Genomic DNA, 6,356 nt, shown 5'->3' with positions numbered 1-6,356 from the left:
CAACCCTGAGATTCGAGTTCAAACTGTATTCTACGAGAAAGGAAGGTTCTCTTGCTTCAAGCAGGGGATTTATCGTAAGGCATCTCAGTGACACTCCATATGGACTTCACTCATGTAAACAAGTAACAAACTACTGTACCTCCCCTCCCATCTCGTTTTTTGTTTTGGGATGTGTGTAGGCCACAGGTAGCCCAATATTTTATTTAGTACACACAAACTTTTTTAGAATAGAATGATTTACACTGATTCGAAATATGGCGACCAATTTGAATAACTATTGTTCTACGCTGACTAGTGACTGACTAGCCTCGTGTTCACGTGGAAACATAAAAGCGTTTTCACATGTATGAGAGGCTAGTCAGTGCAGAGCAATAGTTATTCAAATTGGTCGCCATATTTCGATTGGGTGTATATTAAAACAAATTAATGCACCTTATGCCCCTTCCATCTTGTTTTCTGTGTGAACCACAGGTAGCCCGAACTATGATTTAGTATTCACAGAGACACGCAACCTTAGAATAAGAACTACAAACTCATACTCTACTTATTTTCCCATCTTGTTTTCTATATAAGCCACAGGTAACCCAAGCTATGATTTAGTACACGGGAAAACCTGTAATGTATCATCGAAAAATCTATTGAATTTTATTGTCGTTCTATCTATTGTATTGGACGTGATTCATTGTAATTTTTAATATGAAACATTTCATCAACTGCTTGCTATATAGGCATATATATCCAGCTAAGCGGTAAATTTTGTTTCAGCCAATCAGAGTAGGTTTAGCTTTTTTGCCGCTGGCCCTCATTCCCAGGCTACTGTAATCCAACTTTTGCGTATTTTTCTGTTTTCTTTTGACTTAATCATAATAGACGTGAATAAAAGAAGCAGAAAGGAAAAGTAGGAATAAAAACTATTTCACTTTACCCCTATGTTTGCTCCGTTTTTTCAAGTTCCGAAAATACAATGCTGCAATGCTAGATATCAAATATACTAACTCGACTCTCTTAACATTTAGATTCTTCACATAAGTGCGAAAATGGTTTAGCAGTGACTAGGGATGTTGAAAACCAAATAATTATTGGTAATGTTTCTCGATAAAACTTTCAAAAAAATATTCTCTTTGGACAAAAATGGGTGGTCAATTGTCTAGGCCAATCCACCTTTGCGACTGAAACGTTGGCGCCAATACAATGTATTTTTAATCTGCGATTCCGAGCTAAACGGAAGGATGGCTCGGAGACCCGGCTAATAAGTATAGTTAGTCAATCATTATTCTGTACATAGATACGGAAATGTACTGTAAGTTTAATTTACAAAGGATGAAATTTGATGAATTTACTAAACATAGTTATTAGCAGGCGAAACGGCCGACATGTTAAATTGGTAGAAGAAGGCAGAAGAAAACCTTGTTTTCTAGTTATAATTTTCCATTACCAAAATTAATATTTTTCAATGTTTTTTTTTCCTTGAAAGGATGAAACGTAATGAATTTTGTAAACACTTTTAGCAGGTGAAATAGCGAACATGTAATGGAAAATAAAACAGTCTTTCAAAAGCAAAAGAAAAGAAAAGAAAAAAGTTTAGTTTGCCGGAGTTTTTGAAAATATTATTTTTGTCCGTTTCCAGATCTTTTAAGATCTTTTAAAATCGCTTGAAAAAAATTAACATTAGTGAAAAGTAAAAAACAGTATTTTTAAAGAACTTCGAAAAATTAGAATTATTAAGTTATCGTAAATTGATTTTTCATTTGCAGAAATTAATTGTTGGAAAAAATGAAATAAAAATATATGCAAGCTGAAGAAAGAGATTTTAAACGTCGTTTTGATTCAACAAAACACTAAAAGCCTCTGTTATGGAATATTTTTAAAATGGAAAATTATGGATTGATGTTTTGTATCAATTGTTGAACAAGATCAACAAACTTTTGAATTGAAAAATTAGCAATTACGTGAAAGAAAATTAAACTACTGCTGGCTAGATTCTCACAAGATGAAAAATGTTTGGTTGGTAAGTGAACATCACTGCATTTGAACGTAAAACTTACTGCAACGGATAAGCGACATTTACAAAACATTTAAAAATTACTAATTTGATACAAAAGTTAAAAGCAATAAAATCTTCGTTTCAATTATAATATTTTCACAATAAATTTGGGAATATTTGAAAATCATGCGTCTAATTCTTGAATGGCTCTTGCTTCAGTCGACTTGAAAAAATTCTTAAACATTTTCTATCTTAGAAGTTAAAAAATAATGAATGTAAAAACGTTACTTTTACATAATTTGTGTGAGTTTCCTAGTACAAAGAAAACAATAAAAAGAGCGGGAAAGTGTGTCGAATTTGAAGCAAGGCAGCGAAATTGCTCACAGTAAAACTGAAACGACACAAAGCAACAATAAAATTTGCGAATTCCAGATTAAACTTTTTTAAAAATAAAAAATATAAAAAAGTGGCGGTTAAAACAAAAAGACCCCGTCATGAGCCAATTTCATTTTAACAAGTGAATGTTTGCTAAATTACTCAGTAAACCTTTCCGCATAGGAAATGAAGGATACCTAATATCGCTACGATACCATATTGTGTTTACAGGTAGTAACTTTCTATTCTACCTGTATTCAAATTTTGACAAGCAGAAATGGTCAACTGCGACTTTTGAAATAAGTGAATTCGATAATTGGATAGCCTGGGAGTTGGTGAGCTAATTACTTTGCAAACGGGACCTTTACTTTTGTATGTTTATGCATCCCTGTTATCTCATAATGATTTGGCGCTCCGGTTTCCTTGAAAGAAATCGCTAATCAAGAGACCAGGCTTATTAGCCAATGTGGGACCCATCAAGGTGTGTTTAGCCGTAACTTGGATGTACAGAATCAATCAAACGATCGGAAATTTAAAGTTATGGATTTGTTTAGTTAAAAAACTGATTAAAAAGCAGACATTTTTAGTCCTTGATTTGCCGAACTTAATAAAACTCGCTGGACGATTCGTGTCAAATTCGTGCCTGACTGGCGAGAGCGTTTCTCATTATAATCGTATTTCAAAAGATTTGAAAGTCTTTTTACATTTATATGAATAAGATGATGGTGGTTTGATTTTGTAAATTAGAATAGCAAAGAACTGAGAAATCCCTATAAGCCGTTGATAAAACTGGGTACACAAAACAAATAAGATGTGAAAAGACGAAACATTATTAGACTTGAGAGTGCTATTGTTGGTCAATTTACCAGGCGTTGAGTCGTGCCAATCAAGACGGCGAATTCATTTTACAGTATTTGTCTAACATTTTTGCCCGCAGAGCGATACAGAAGCGATTTAACAGTGCTGTTTCAGCTTTATCAGGCATTAAAGGTCGGAGATTGGCCTCAAAGTAAATGAAAAATTTCAGCTGTGTGTAACTTTGGTAGAGTTTGAGTAAAGTAGTTTGATCGTGGCTCTAAAGTGCCTCGCTTTTGACACGGCTGTCAAGCTAGTCCCAAAGAAACCCGAAATACAGGAAATTACTCCTTTTGGATCTGCTAATCCTGGGGATCCAGTAATAGAAGTTGTTTGATTTAGGTAAAGTGTGAAACGGGGGCCGGACTTTCAAATAAGGGAGCGAAGCAGGTGGAGATGAGGGTTGGGAATTGTTCAAAAGATAGCTGATCCTCTAGTGTTTATTTAAATCTATCAAAAGCTCCTCCAAACGCACAGGTAAGCATGATTAGAAATTGTACGACCAGTTCATCTTTAAAAACAAAAGTAATCTTGTTAGGATTGTGGAATTTTCTCCCTCGGTTGTGGTTTTGGGTAGTTTTAAATGAACTGTCGAAAGACCAACCCTTTTTAAAGTGTAAAATGAGAAATTCGTTACTAAAGACGCGAGCTTGAATAGGGCTAAGAAAGACGTATTTTCCCAAAAACTAGAGGGGACAAGAACTTGATAGACAAATTAAAAATGGAAAAATTTCACATTTAGTTTATATTACTTGAAAACATTAATTCCATATCTAAACTTTATTTTTCGGTTAACGACTGACTGATTGGGGGGGGGGGGGGGGGGGGGGGGGGGGGAACGTTTTCTAAAGAGAAAAATCTTCATCGATATCAGTTTTTAACTAAAATAAAATCTAAACTTTTTTCTCGAAATAATACTGAGTTTCATTACAATTCACGATTTACCAGTTTACCGATATTGCATGATCTTTTAACTTTTTGATCGAATTTTAATTTCGATATTTTTGTATCAATTTAAAGCATATATTATAATCTCAGCTGTTTTTTTGGAGTCTTCAATGTTTGACATCGTTTTAAGGTTAATATTCTTGGAGTTTATTGCAATTTCAAAATGTTTTCGGGTTTTTGTATCTGAAACTCGCAGCTTAAGTTTAAACCAATTCGTTTGAAACATTTTCCGGCTGATTTTAGAAGAATCGTTTTTGGATTTTCAAGTCATTTATTTTTTCTTTAGAAATTCCTTACATGTTAAGTTATTCTTTTTAATTCAAAAATCCTTTTTTTATTTTATCAAAGTTAAACGCCTTTCACGGAGTATACGTACAGATAGTTTTTGCCGCCAAATTAATAGTTCTACCCGCGCGCGCGCCACTAAATCTACCTTGCAATGCTTTCCACCCTCACCTTATTAATTTCATTATTCCTTTACTTTTGTCTTTAAAAGCAATTCTCTGGCTCCATATATAAGGATTACGATAAATGTCAAATATCTAGTGTCTTATGTTTCAACTAACTTTCCTCTAAATCCTACACAAAAAATACTCCAATTGTAAATAGAGTTCACATTGGACATTTTAGACATTTTTGACAGAATTTTCTTTGTGAATGAAACTTGATAATGACTTGAAGGAACTCGGTGCTTTTTGACAAAAAATAAAAGGTTAAAGAAGCTTTTTCGGAGAGGAAATATTTGTCATGGTTGTACAACGAGTTTTGTTAGTGTTACTTTGGTTATAGAAGATGGGATTACAGATGTATATCAATACCTAATGTAAATCTTACATGTATGCACTCAAGTAACTGAAGTCCGCAGGTCAAAACATTACTATAAGACTATCCTTTCTGTTTCTGAAATTTTTCGCTAAAATGAAAACTATTGATAAAATAATTTTACAACAAAAAGAATTATACAAATCGAAAAAAAATTATCCAACTTTATTTATTTTATTTTCTTAAATGTCACTTTAAAAAGAAATCTAAATTGTCAAAATGAAAACAATTGGAATAAGATAATATTTTAACAAAAAAAATAATGGCACGAATTGAAAAAAAAATATTCACACTTTTTTTTAAGTTCTATTTCTTTTCAATTTTTTATGTTTTGACTTAAAATAATCATACCGTTAGAAGTTATTGTTCTCGAGATTTTTCGCCAAGATAAATACAATTTATAAAAAATTGATACCGAAATTTTAAAACAAACAAAAAAATGCAAAAGAAACTATTAAAAAAAACTAAAAAAAAATACAACACACATCTAAAACCAAACAAAACACACACACAAAACAAAACAAAAAAAAAAAAAAACAAACAAACGAAGAAAACAAACGAAGAAAACAAAAAATAAAAACGAAACAAATGAAACAAAAACACTGAAAAAAATAATGAAAACTAAAACTAATACAAAGCAAAACATTTAGACGGTAACATTATAGCAGTTTAAGAGTATTTTTACACCGTTAGACAAGCGAGTGTATCGCTCAAAAGCCTGCCGGATAAATCTATCCTTTCGCTGGAAGTACAACTGTTTCAACTGCCACAAGTTTGAAAAGTTAAAAGAAAATTTGACCGTTGTAAGGAAGTACCTTCTTGAGTATCTTGTTACTCGATAAATACGGAATGGAATTTCAGTATTTTTAAGATTACCGACAAGGTTACAATAACATTAGATTACACGACTGTTTGCTTTTTGGGGGGTAACCAGTCGATAGAATAGCCAGTGTGAATGAGCATGAATCATACCAGAATAGAATTACCAGAAAAAATTACTCTGTTATTTTCGTCTGTTGAACTTACAGTTTCATAGAAAATGTCGAAGGAAAAATGGTCAAATCTGATTTTTAGAGTAGTTGAAAAAAATAAGTACTCGATTTACCATCATACTTTGTTCTCGAGATTTGTGCACATTAGTTTTATGCACACTATACCAGCTTTTATCTGTAAAGTCCTGATTATCATTTCATTCTGAGTTATAATTTTCCGCTTCCAAAACATCGAAATGTTTAGTGTTACAAAAAAAAAAAAAAAAAAAAAAGGCTAAAAGTTTATTTACTTTAAAAGATTCTCTCCAAAATTCTTTCTTCTGGTGTTTCTTATACATCTTTGAACATAATACAATGCATTTGCAAAATTGTCTGATCAG

This window comes from Actinia tenebrosa, unplaced genomic scaffold (genome assembly GCF_029948245.1).
Source record: "Actinia tenebrosa isolate PJP-AT-01 unplaced genomic scaffold, QUT_ActTen_1.0 PGA_scaffold1__47_contigs__length_23844297, whole genome shotgun sequence".
NCBI lineage: Eukaryota > Metazoa > Cnidaria > Anthozoa > Actiniaria > Actiniidae > Actinia > Actinia tenebrosa.
Note: the sequence above shows the minus strand (reverse complement) of the source record.